Below are 14,444 nucleotides of genomic sequence, written 5' to 3'. Positions count from 1 at the left end.
GTGGAAGAAGCCAAGAACCACAGGGAGTGGGGAGTTGCCCTGTGTTTGAACAGCCTGCTCACCTCTGCAAAAACCGTCCGTCAGCCAGTTCTTCTCAGACCCTGAGGTGGTTCAAGATCAGCAAAATCATAGCAAATATAACAGACCAGCAAGAAACCTGAAAAGCAAAAAAAAAAAAAGTTTAGAAGGAAGGAATATAAAATGTATTCTGTCAACGTCATTTAATCAAAAGGACAAGGCTTTTTATTATTATTATTATTAATTGAAGAGTGAGGAGGGCAGAGAGGTGAGGCATGACTGACAAACCAGAGCTTGTGAGACTGAGGCCAGAGGAGCAAGAACACAAGGCCGGTCTAAAGCATTCAGGACACGGGCTCAGCAGCTTAGCTGACGGCCATCGCCTCTACATGATGGAGGAAGAGAACCGAGTCCCAGGGTGGGGAGCTGGCTTGACGAACACGTGAACAGCAAGTGTGAGGTCTGGAGCCCTAGCGCTCACAGGAAAGCCAGACATGCTGGGTCCGGCCTGAGACCTCACTACTGGGGAACAGAGACGGGGTGTCCTTGGAGTTTGCTGGCCATCCAGTCTAGTCAAAGCAGGGAGCTCCAGATTCACTGATACGCTGACCGTGCCTCAAAAGAATTAGGATGGAGAAATGACAAAAGATGCCCTGTGTTGGCCTCTGCCTTCCATGTCTGCACAAATGAGTGAACATATATGCACATCTCTCTCTCTCTTCTCTCTCTCTCTCTCTCTCTCTCTCTCTCTCTCTCTCTCTCTCTCTCTCTCACACACACACACACACACACACACACCATAAATAGATGAGGATAGACAGATGGTAGATCAATGATGGTAGATAGATAACCATTTAGATATAATTCATTTTCTTGTGAAGAACTCGCAGCTTGTCTTTGTGTCCTGCTCAGGGTCAGTAGGATCTCACCTCTGACCCAGTACGGTCCATATGGACACTTGGAAACTATGCCCCAGGCAAAGAGCATACCCAGCCAAAAGAGATCTATTCCCACACAGGCACATGACCCCTGGGCATTAAGCGGTGGAAAGGCACTCTGGTATGTCCCTTCTCTGGTTTCCTCCCATATAAATCTCCAGGGCCCAGGGAAAGGCCACTGGCTCTAGGAAGCTTTCTGTTCTAATTAGGGTGACTATGCTGTGAAACACCATGACCAAAGTAACTTGGGGAGAAAAGGGTTTGTTTGGCTTATGTTTCCACATCACTGTTCATCACACAGGAAGTCAGGACAGGAACTCAGACTGGCAGGAACCTGGAGGCAGGAGCTGATGCAGAGGCCATGGAGGCTTGCTCCTGCTGGCTTGCTCCTCATAGCTTGCTCAGCTTGCTTCTTAGACGCCATTACCAACAGCCCAGGAGTGGCTTCACCCCAGATGAGCTGTGCCCTCCCACATCACTCCTTAAGAAGATGCCCTATGAGCTTACCTGTAGCCGGACCGGATGGAAGCGTTTTTCTCAGCTGAGGCTGCCTCCTCTCCAATGACTCCAGTGTGTGTCGAGCTGACACAGAACTGGGCAGTGCAATTCTCTCCCCCTCTCCGAAGCAGTCGGTTCTCTAGTAGCCACTGGTCACTTCTACCTCAGATTCTGCTTGGTCGCTGGCTCATTCCCCTCAAATGAAGCAGTGTCTCGGAGGGCAGAGCATCCTTCCTGAGCGTTGCTGTCTGCCTGCCGCATGCCGCATGAGCAGTCCGTTCACTGAATCCTCATGTTAGCTGGCTTTCCCCCGTTCTCCTTCCCCCTCCCGTGGCATCTCCCAATCTGTTTCCACACATAGACTTCCTTCTCTTCTCTGAGATTTCAGTTATTCAGAGGGTGGAAGATGAACTTCAACGTTTGTCTTTCCCACCAAAATGGAGAATAAAGCCAAAGCAGAAGGGAAAGTTAGCCATTATTCACACTGCCTTCCCAGGGGGGAACCGTGGCCTTTCCTCTCTGCCATAGATGGATGACCTCTGGGACCTAGCTGTATCCTGAAGGCGACTTTACATGTTTGGTATTTCTCTCCTCTAGTGATCCCTGGAGTGTTTCACCCTCACTCTTTGTTTCGGATCCCCCCACTTGCTGCTTCCCTCTTGTTCCTTCCTTAGTTAGACCACCCCCACCAGATCTCATCCTCAACTTCTCATGAACCTTGTGCCATGAGCAGCCAGTACTTCCTGAGACCCAGAGCCTGGCTCTAAGAAGCCCAGAGGCAGGCCTGGGATCCTGGTGTTTTGAGGAAGGTGTGGGGGGTGTAGATGTTGAAGGTCTCAGACTCACTCTGGCTGGAGCCCTGGTTTGCTCCGGAATGAGCTCTATTTCTGGTCCTGTCAAATGAAATGTCGTCGCTCCTAGTTATTTTTGGCTCTTTGCCCTTCTGCATAGGTGCATGTTCAGCTCAATTCTTCCCTCACCCTGAGCTGGGGAAACAGGCAGCTTCCCTCTGCCAAGCCTTTCTTGGGTCAGGAGCACCTGTGCCACCCACAGCAGAGATCTGCCCTGCACATGGGTTATTTGGGCAGAGTACTGGTTGGCTAAAGGCAGAAACTTTCTCTGGCCTTCTTGGACCACTGGAGAGTTTTGTGGGCTGAACATCTTGGGTCAGGTAGATGCAGATGTCCACGGCCTCATCTTGCTTCCTGTCCTGACAAGTATGCTTCCAGATTCTTCATCCATCATCATGGGGACTTAGGATGAGCTTGAGGAACACTGCAGGCTCAGAGAGCACAGAAACGCCAGAGCATCTGGACAAGGTACCCGGGATGCAGAAAGCCAAGGGCCTGAGCTGTAAGGGTAAGGGTATCTTTGTTTGAGTGAGCTGTGAACACGTGTGTGGGAAAGGGGTGCAGTGGATAGAAGTTGAGGGTGAACCTAGATGTTTTAGGGGATCGAATGAAAGGGGAAACCGATCTGTAACCAGGAGAGGAAGCATCAGACAAATCAGCAAAAAGAGATCGGCCGTACGTAAGAGCTCCCGGGAAAGCCTGGGTAAGGATGTGCCTACGTCACGACTGTTTCGTAACTGACCCTGCGGTCTCCAGCAGCAGCCATTAGCATGGATTTGGGGCTTCTGGCTTCTTGGGAATGTTTTCTATCAAGCCAAAGAAAACAGCAGTAGCAAGGCAGATACTGGTTAACCTGCTCCACTCCAAACCCGGAAAGGCAGAGAAGGTTCAACTAGATCTGCGTCCTCTCGGCAGCAGATCTCTCTCCTTCTTCCCACTGGGGCACGTCTTCCTCGTCTTAGAGTATCCCTTTGATATACCTACTCGGTGAGTCCATAGGACGAGCCTCTGAAGCAGGCACCCCCACGGTCATCCATCTTATTTTACAGATGAGGAAATTAAGGTAGTTGAAAGTCCCAGGCCCATGGCCGGAAGGTGGCACAGCCAGTTTAAATCCAGGCCCTTATCTATTTATTTATTATTTAGTAGTTATCAGCATCACTGTAAGCCTGGGGGTTGAGCTGAGGGTGCCCAGCAAGCATACCACAGATGCTCCACAGTTTTATTCAAGGCAGCTTCATCCAAGGCTTGGTGCTCCCCCATCAATATATCAACTCGTGCTGTGAGGGACTAATCAGGGAGCCAGGCTCTGCCCAGAATGTGAGGTCCCACCTGGATTTCAGACTTGGGTCTCTGCCACTTCTTTGCTAGTTGCAGGGGAACGCCATGGCAGACATACCTTTCCAAAGCCAGTCTGGCCACTGCCTAGTTAGTTACCTTAGTCAGGCACTAATAACTATTGGACTTCTGTCCTCACGTCTGTAAGACTCGGAACAAAGTGGCTGCTCTGCCCACTGAGGCCCACATGGCGTTTGTCACATTGGCAGGCCCCGAATAAGAGGAAAGCATTGCCTGTGTTTGGATGTGTTCACCAACTTCACTTAAAGGCTCATAGAGAAAGATGCACAATTTCCAAGGAAGCCCTGGGAAATAGACAAAGGTGAATACACAACGCCACTGGTCTCTAAGGATGACAGCACCCATGAGACACAGCCCCCACAGATAGTACTGTGGGAAGTCTATCCTCTTGGAGGTGCCTGCTATGGTGTAAGGGAGGCTTTGCTTGGCATCACTCCGTGAGAAAGCCCCAGCATAGAGGGAGAGAGTGATGTGCGGCTGGTCTCCAGCAGTGAGCCTAGCTATGCCAGCCCAGGTGCCGGTGGATGACTGAGCACACCACCTCCAATATCCAGAAGTCCTCGGCAAATGACTTAACACAGTCTTGTCAATCTGCTGACCCACGAAAGATAAAAACAAATTGTTTTTTGAGACACTCATCTTGTAGGCAGCTTGTTCAAAGCAGTAGGTAAACAAAACAGAACCCTGGGCAACGTGGGGGTGATTTTTGAGATCTATTTTAATTTTATATGCATTTGGTGTTTGGCCTGCATGTATGCCTGTGTGAGGGTGTTGGTTTTCAGAGTTACAGAGAGTTATGAGCTGCTATGTGGTTGCTGGGACTTGAACCCAGGTCTTTGGAGAAGCAGTCAGAGCTCAACTGTGGAGCCATATCTCCAGCTCCCAACTTCTTGATATTTGTAACGGAAATGTATTGTTAGCCCAGAGCTCCCTGCCACACAAAGCAAACGGGGGACCAGGACGGACTGGCTGCATCTATTGTCTTCTAGTGATATGGAGTCGACCCACTTTAATGTTGATAAATCAAAATGAAATTGAAACCACTCAGGAGCCTCTGCTATGTTTACCAGAATTAAGGACAGCCCAGACCCGCAGATTCCATAACCTGCCTTGTATGACAGACCTAAGGAATCACAGTTCTCACAAAGAAGGAAGTGTCCCTGTTGGTCACTCTATCAGATCAGCTCAAGCATCCCCCCCCCTTTGCTTTTCACCATTTCTTGTGCCTACTGCTTCAGACTCAACCCAAATTAAGTCACAAACAGGCTCAGTGACTTCAGGGTCCTAAGCAGGCAGAATTAATGACGAAAATAGAAATGCTGAAAATACTGGAAACCAAAGCAGATTGGATGATTTATTCAAACCTTGAGGAGAAACGACTGTTCAGCCCAGAATTGAAATTTAAACCTGAGCTTTGTAATCAACTAGGATGTACCTCTTTCTGGAATTAACCCTAAAAAAAGTAGAAGGGAGACGAATGGAAACTCCGTGTGGTGTCCTTGGGTTTGTATGTTGATCCTTTGAGAAGTTCCTGGAACTGAAAGCTGTTCTTCATGAAGTGACCTCTAAAGTCGGAGAGAGGAGCAGTGCCGGGTTTTTAAGAGAACAGAGAGTGTGTGGTTTGTGTGCTACCCACCATGGCTCTGGGGATGAGCACACCTTGCTTTCTGGTCTCATTCTTAAATGCCCAGATGGTCACTGTCCTTTTCCTTGGCATCCTAAGAGACTCTTAGAAGGTAACAGACTCTTGGCATCCCAGGAGACTCTTAGAAGGTATCAGGGTTGTCTTTTGTGCCTTGGCCCTGCTTTCTTGACCACCCACCTCATCGTTTTTCTCTCCCTTAAAGTAGTTGTCAGGGTCTTCTGTCTGCTGACATTTTCTGGGACAAAGTATCAGGCTCAAGTCCCACGGAGTTCCTGGCCCTGAGTTTGTGCCAACACTTCCTCATCCCAAGACAGTTGCATCTGTGTCTGGTTTCATTCTGCAACAAGTCTATGACGTAGGTTGTTGTGGTTGAATTGTGGTGCTTACAAAGATACATGGCAGTCCAACTCCCTGTCACGACTGTGGGTATGACGGGGTTTGGAAACGGGGGCTACGCGGATGGAGCCATGGTGAAATGATGTCACAGTTCAGTAACTGGTGGCCTGGTAAAAGTAGGTGTGCACAGGGGAGTGACAATAAGACATGGGGAGGGTGGCCATGGAAATGATGTCAGAGTTGTAAGACCATAAGACAAAGAATGCCTGGGGCCAGATCCCACAGAGGCAAGGACCAGTCCCCTCTGGAGATGTGGGAGGGGCAGAGCTCTACATAGTTTTACTAGGGCCTTAGGTTTGGATTTCCATCTTCCTGAACTGCAAACTTACACTTTTCTGTGCTTTTAGTTTTGAGACCGGGTCCCCTATCCTCCAGGTTTGGCTCCAGCTTTATGTGTAGCTGAGGATGACCTTGAACTCCTGAGCTTTCTGCTTTCAACTCTCAAGTGTCCAGAACACGATCATACTCCACCATACCCAGTTTATGCCATGCTGGGGACCCCAAACTCAAGATGCTAAAAAAGTGAGCCACATCCCAGTCCCAAATTCCTATTGTTCCAGCATAATATGTTATTTTGCTTCATAGAATCTAGAAAAAAAATAGTTAGGTTAGATGTTAATTTCCCAGTTTTAGATCCAGTGTTTTTTGGGTACTTACTATGCCCCAGGCTCAGTGCTAAACACTGGGACCCAAACCTGAGGCTAGAAAGTAATACATAGCAAGAAAAATTTCCTAGGCAGGCTCGTGACTTTGTAAACTTATTTTGTCATGTGCTTTGAGTTCCCCAGTGTCCAGAGTCCCCAGACCCACATACCCCTGCCCAGCACCAGTGTCCTGATTTACGTCTGTGTCTGATTTGAAGTGACCTTGGGGGGCTAAGCCAGCTCCTGGTTTTGCAGGCCTTAAACCAAGGGTGAAAAAAGGTGACAGTGGGGCTTGACCTTCTCTTTCTGCTTATTCATGCTATAAGTAAACCGAACACAAATCGGCACTAATTATGCGTGGCTGGTAAAAAGAGGTACCGTCTCTAGCCTGCAGTCGTAGACTGGAGAGCAAAGCCTTTATTGAGAGATGTGACTTCCCGAGGACAGCACTGGAAGACACAAGCAGGGTTGTGGCTTTCACTCACCCTTTGTCTCAGAGCCCTTAAGAAGTTTTCATGTTGGTTCAATACAAGACTGGCTCCTTAGAGATTTCTAGAAGCAGGCCACAGAAGATCTCACTCTCCTGTGTGCTTTGAGAGGCCACAGAAGTTGTGACCAATGCCCTCCTGGATGCAGAAGGCGTCACTGGCCTCATTATATGCATGCACCACTACCGCTGTTTGAAACTTCAATACTGCTGAACAATTCAGAAATAGATCCATTATGGGTCTGCTTTCGCCCCGGGGCTTTAGCACAGGTCACCAGAAAATCCGAGATTTCACAGTCAGTCCAACCCTTAAGAGGGAAAGCAAAATAAATAAATAAATAAATAAATAAATAAATAAATAAAAGCATAATCACAAAAACTAAATAATAAAATATAAATTCTCCGCAGCTGCTCTGCCCTCACCCCTAGCCTACCAGGAGCCCCTCTTTGCTTCTCCACTGCTTTAGAATAAACAGCTCTTTAGATGAACTTGAAATCTAAATTCTCTTCAGCTATTAATTGATAAGAGCATCTCCTCTTACCTCTCATGCTCTGAAGTAAGATTAGAGTGTAAATAAACTAGGTCAGGTTTAGCGAGACGGATGTGAATTGTTCTCCCCATTCCTCTTCATCTTAAAGGGATAAGGAGGGTCTGCACATCTCGATTCAATGAGCAGTCAGGTCTCCGTTCCTCCAGACTCCAGCCAGGGGGGGACAGGGGTCTCCGGGAGTATTCACCAGACCTCCAAAGCCCACCGAGATCACAGCCCCCTGTAGCTTTCTGCCTGCTGAGAGAGGTTGTGGGAAGACTTGGGTGGGTTGGTATTCATTTTACACTAGATAGGCTCTCCTGTGTGGTGGGGAGATGGGGTGAGAAAATAAGAGTTTCCTGAGCTACCCATAACCACGATGTGTTCAGCATTTTGTGGGCATTTGCACAGCACATTAGAATCATCACCTAATTATTAATCTAACTCTAGAGCTCTTCTGAGCGTATGATGCCCTTCGATGTTAGTGGAGGCTTTTATCTATAGGTCTGGGACTAAACCACTGTGATTGACAGTGCCCAGGGTAGTGATGCAACTGTCACAGGGATGAAGGGTTAAGCTGTGGGAGAGGAAGGACAAGAAGAGGATGGTGAGGATGATGGCGTTGAGGATGATCATGATAATGACGAGAGAGGAAGGTGAATGGAGACAAGACCATAACTTCAAATACCTCATTAGGAAAATGGGACAGTTAAGGAAGAACTCACCAAGTAATCTGCTTAAATTTTAATTAATTATTCATTTATATATATTTATGTGGCACACTTTCTCCAGGGAACCCGATGTGCTTTGCAAACATATTAAATAATTAACTCTCAAATCTGAGTGGAGAGGCAGCAGACACACTCTCTAAGTGGACGACAGGCTTGGAGAATGACAGCCAGAGTCTCCGTCAGAGCAGAAAGCCCCCTGTGCCCACACGGAGGTCACACACAGGGGAACCTCTCTGGGGCTGATGAATACTTCGGGGATATATCTGGGAGCCCTCCCGATTGAGCAGTCCAGATTGAGGGGTCTTGTTTGAAGAGACAGATGATGATATATCCATTAGATACATAGATAGACAGATTCAGGAACGAGCTACTACCGGAAAGCGTGGGGAAGCACGCTGTTCGAAGACGGAGTGGAACGTGTTTTGAAAACATGCTGCCTTCAAGATCAAAGTTAGGACCTATTTTAAATCAAGAATGTCAATGACAGTATTACATAAAGCAGAATTGCCGAGGCCGAATGGCAAACTGGGAGCAATAAACATTCACTAACTTGTGTTTTATCACATTTTCGGTTCCTAAAACTAGTCTCCGTACACTGTTGACAGGATCCAGGATGGGGTACACATGTCCCAGCGCTTGGGAGCTTGAGGTGGGGAAGGGGACTTCCCTGTGTGCTTGAGAGGAGCCAGGGCCAGCACAACCCTGCCCCCAACCCGCCCCCAACCATCAGGCAACAACAACACACCTTTAACCAACCTGCTGAACCAATGGCAGTCAAACACAACACAATAGAGCAAAACTTCGCAAATTATAGAAAGACAAGAGAAGGTGGCAGCCAGTAGGGCAGAGCGAGGTCTGTCTTGAGTGAGACAGCCACACTCAACAGGAAGCTCATAGAGCACTGAGCATGGGCATTGTGTGTGTGTGTGTGCGTGTGTGAGTAGGAGTGCACACGGAAGTGGCAGGGGCTTCATCCTTTTGCTCAGGTTTAGCAACTGACTTCTGTACACTTTCTCTTAAAACTTGCAACCTGAGGCGCACATACCAGCCTAGGAGAGATTGAGTCATTAAAGGCGGGATTTGCTTTTAGCCAGGGATATGTGACTGGGAGACAGAGTCCACATTATTGCCTAAGATACTTGGCTGAGGACCAGCCACACGACTTGCAGAAGTACAGGGTAGAAACAAGAAAGGGGTCAAAAGGGAGAGAGGTTTTCCTTTCATTCTAGAATGGGAGGTGGCCTTCTACAACACCCCCACAGGGGGATGAACATCTAAGGTGGAGTGGTAAGGGGAGAGATGTTTTTAAACAAACAGAACATTTTGTTGTTGTTGAGACAAGGTCTGGCCTTGATCACTCCACAGAGCAAAGGGTGACCCTGAACTCTTTACAAATGTATGGCTCTTAGATTATTTACGTGTGTGTTAGTGCATCTGTGAGTGGGCACACACATGTGCCACTCTGCACACATGAGAGTGGGGGTGGGGCAGCTTCCGAGAGTTGGTTCTCTTATCCCACAATGGTTTGTTTTGTTTGTTTTGTTTTTTCAAGACAGAGTTTCTCTGTGCAGTCCGGGCTGACCTAGAACTCACCGAATAGACCAGATTGGTCTTGAACTCAGGGGTCTGCCTGTCTCTGCCTCCTGAGTGCCGGGTTTAAAGAGGTGTGCCACCTGGCTTTGCATCATGTTTTCGTGGTTTTGGTTTCTCTTTCACTGTGTAGCCCAGGCTAGCTCATGAGTTTCTGGTCCATTTCTCCTGTTTCCATCTCTCATTTTATAAAGATGTGTGAAGACTCTATGATTCATATCTACATGTGCGTGTGCCTGTGATCAGTCTCACTCTTACTCACTGAGTCATCTTGTCCTCACGTTAATTCATCTTCCTGCCTCTGTTTCCTACGTACTAGATTGCAAAAAGTAAACAAGCATGCTCCCCAGCTCCCCCGTTCCCCAGCTCCCCAGTTCCCCGGCTAACTCATCTTGGAATACTTACCTTGATCAAGTTTTATTTTGCTGTGTATTTTTAAAGACTCTCTCTGTCTCTTCTGTCTCTCTGTCACACCAGCCCCCTTCCTCTTTCATAAATGACTTGGTGTATAGACTAGATTGATTGGAGCCCAGACTCCACCAATTATTAATCAAAGGCTCTGAGATGCCTTGACCTTCTAAGTCAGCTTTACGCACTGAAAATAATGGCAGCCACTTTCAGGATCGCCCTGTGGCCTGCTTCAAGACCTGGCCAAGGGAGTGCTTGGTGAAATATACAAACTCGCTGGGACTAAGATAAAAGTCATATTGTTTAGGCACACAACTCTCTACCCTCTTCTGTGAGACATACGTCTCATATTCCAGCTAGTGGAACTTTCTGGAATCACACTCTACTTTAAAAGATCCATCCTTTTTTCAATTGATTTGCCTCTTGAACTAAACCCAGTTTTTAGGTGGCTAATTTCAGCATTAGCCAGGGATCAGTCTTTAGCCCTAATGGAAACCCACACTTTCCTGCCTAAGCTTCCTGTGATGTGAACAGTAGAGAACCACTCAGCACAAGAAGAGACTGCCTCTCGAACTCCCCTTCAGGGGCTGTAAATAAATTCTCCTCCAAAAGATGGACTGAAAAGTCATGAGACCATGACTAGTTTTTGGTGATACTTTATTATTCATATAGTGTATCTATTCAAAGATTTATATATTATGCATATGATAGATATTATTCTATATAAGTAGTTATCATCTATCTGTATCTATGTATGTATCTATTGACGATCTCTTCCTGCCTTCTACCCATCATCTATTTGTCATCTATCAATCAATCTATCATCTAATTTATCTATCATCTATCTATCTATTATGTATTCATCTATCATCTATCTGTCATCTACCATTTATCTATATATCTATCATCTATCTATATCCATCTATCACAGATTCACCTAATTTTCTATCATGTATTCATCTATCTATCTGTCTGTCTGTCTGTCTGTCTGTCTGTCTATCCATCCATCCATCCATCCATCCATCCATCCATCTATCTATCTATCTATCTATCTACCAACTATCATCCACCTACCTGTTCATCATTGTCATCTCATGGGTCCACTCACCTACACCTCTTCCCAGAGCACCAGCTATAAGTTTGTGGTGGGTAGACATGTTTGTGGGAACCTTATCGGTCCAGAAACTGCCTACTTAACCCACATAACAAAAGGAAACAGGCAGCATACTAGGAAAGGCCTGGTGGGCTCCAGGAGGAAGAGCAATGCCCCTCAGCTAACTGCGAGGCATTCCCCCAAGAGCGATCTCATTAAACTCCACACATGCTGGGGATGCAGGCAGCCACTGCTTTTAGCTTTATTTTCAGAGAAAGGACAGTAGCGATCCAGTGAGATTTGCCATTTTTTTCAAGGTCACACACAGACAGCATGGTAAAGAGGTAGAAAGCCGGCTGTATCCAGGCCCCACGCCCTGCGCTGCCTGCGCGGTGATTTCTGTCCGAGTGGCAGACGCTGGGCAGCTGACCCCTGTCAGACAGCCTCGCTCTCTTGGGAAATTTTACAGGGCCTTTCCAATTCCTCCACGCCACAGTTAAGCATCCAAATGATTCCATTACAGCTTTTAATACCCTCCGTCTCCCACCAAATCAAGGCGGGAGAAATATGTAAAGTCTCTAGGGGAAACAGCCAACCGTTTCCTTTCTTATTTCTCTATGAATGAAGCAAATGCCGGGCTTTGGTTTCTTTCTTTCTTCCTTTTTTTTCCTTCCTTCCCTTTTTTCTTTCTTTCTTCCTTTCTCCTTTTCTTCCATTGTTTCTTTGTTCCTCTTTCTTTCCTTTTTTCTTTCTTGTTCCTTCCTTTTTTCTTCCTCTCTTTCTTTCTTTCTTTCTTTCCTTTCTTCCTTTCTTCTTTCTTTCTTTCTTTCCTTTCTTCCTTTCTTCTTTCTTTCTTTCTTTCTTTCTTTCAGACTTTAAGTTAAAATGCTTATCTGTAGAGTCTTGAGCTCGAAGTTTCTCAATAGAGAGGGATCCATTAGAAGCAGGTTTAGGCAGAGCCACCTACATCCACATGCTCTGGGTCTGAAGAGTTTCAGAAAGAAGGCTGGCCTCAGGTTAACATTTTTGAGCACATACCACAGATTGGGGTGGGGGCGTTCTAACTTAAAACAGTCCTTAGGCTGAGAAGATGTTTGGCTGGTATACATTTGCCACATAAACATGAAGACCTAAATTTGGCGCACAGAACCCATACTGAAAAGAAAAGTTGGATGCAGTGGTACATGCTGGAAATCTCAGGAAGCACACAGGTAAGAGCATCTCTGAGGCTCAAAGCCAGCCATCCTAGCCAAACCTGCAAGCCACGTGTACAGGTAAAAGACCAAGTCTCAAAATCAAGGTGGAAAGTAACCAAGGAAAACACTGAGGTCGGCCTCTGCCCTCCACATGCATACACATGCACATGCATTTATACACTCTTGCACACTGTATAAGCACACACACACACACACACACACACACACACACACACACACACGAACACATCCGTATGGAGACATAATCTCAGAAATAACCCTTTTGTTTTGTTAAGAGCCTCCACATCAGGTTTGTATTAATTATGACGTTTCATTACAGTAATTCAGAAGTGGCAATTCTACTGTCCCCCAGTAAACATGTGACAAGGTATCGAGAGATTTGGGGTTACCACAGCTTGGGAGAGGAATAGTACCTGAGGTTAGTGGTTATGAGTGTCGTTAGTTAAGCATCTCTTGAAGCACAGCATAATCTGGTCCAAAACAGGAGCAGCACTGAAACTGAGGGTCCTGCTTCATTTACACGATTGTCAACATTCGGATGCTCCCTCTCTTCTCTCTGTCCGTCTTTCTGTCTCTCTCTCTGTGTTTGTGTATATGTGTATGTGTGTGTATGTGCATATGTGTGTATGAGCATATATGTATATGTGAGTGTGTGTGTGTGTGTGTGTGTGTGTGTGGTGTTGTCGAAGACAGAGGTCAACACCAAGTATCTTCCTCTATGATTTTCCTCTTTGTTTTTCCTATTATTATTATTATTATTATCATTACTATTTATTACTATTGTTACTGTTACTATTACTACAACTACTATTTCCATTGGTTTTGAAGATACAGAGCTTCTTTGTGTAGCACTGGCTGTTCTGGAAGGCCCTCTGTGGATTGGATTGGCCTTGAACTCACAAAGATCCACCTGCCTCTACCTCCTGAGTACTGAGATCAAAAGCTTGTGCCGCCACTGCCCGGTCCTCTCCATTTTATTTTTTAAAAATAGGACCTCTCACTGAACCTGGAACTTACTGTTTCAGTGAAGCTGTCTGGCCAGTGAGCCCCCCGACCTGGGGTTATGGGCACACACCCCACACCCAGCTTTTACATGGATGCTGAGGATCCAAACTTAAGCCCTCATCTTTTCACAGCAAGCACTTTACCCACTGAGCCATCTTCCCAGTAGCTCCTGACCTGTGTCTGTCCGAGTCGCTGCAGGACCCACTTTTTGCCGACTCAGGGCATATAGTGTTTAGCATACTATGATGAGTTCTTCCCTCTCAAGGATGCTATCATGCAAAAGCTTGAACCAGAAGGACGTTTTCCCAGATCTTTTAAGCCTGCAAATGTTGAATACCTAGACTATGAAAAGCTATTACGATATATTTTATTATTAGCTTTATACATGGAGTCGAGGGTGTTTATACTTTGAAGCCTCGGAACATACAGGGCACATATTACCTTTCAGAAGAGAGATTATGCTAGCTGGTTGGCTGCCTCATGTTCTATTAACATTGAAACCAGGCTTCCCTGTCAGGCCATTCCGGGTAAACACATTCAGATCTGCAAGCAATGAGCACAGGCTTCCAGCCAAAATGGTTCCTCGTGTGCAGAGAAGAAGGAAGATCCAGACCACTGGAGCATGTCTCTCTCTGCCCCTGAGCATCCCCCTGGAGCTCAGACCTGGGGGATCAGCTCACAGCTGTCGGGGGGAGAGACATCTGTAATTGAGTCAGTTTCTCACGGACTACACTGTGAATCAGGATCCACACCCCCATCTCCTGCCTGCCTGTCTCTTTAGCTACCTCAGCTTTGCCTGGGATGACGACACAGCTCCTTCAGGACCCACAAGGCCTTGCCAACACTCCCTGCACCCACCCACTCTTGCCACCCTGGCCTTTGTGCCTTTCTAAAGGTCACAATCTGTCACCACAGGCCCTTTGCACAAACTTCTTTTGTTTCTGCAGGCTTCCCCTTCTGACCCTTCATTTCCCCAAGGTCATCCAGGCTGTCACTTCCTCACGGACAGTTTCCAGGCCCCCTGGGCACTGCCA

The sequence above is a fragment of the Micromys minutus genome (assembly GCF_963924665.1).
Source record: "Micromys minutus genome assembly, chromosome: 1".
NCBI classification, from domain to species: domain Eukaryota; kingdom Metazoa; phylum Chordata; class Mammalia; order Rodentia; family Muridae; genus Micromys; species Micromys minutus.
The sequence above is the reverse complement of the archived record's forward strand: the minus strand, read 5'-3'. Positions refer to the sequence as shown.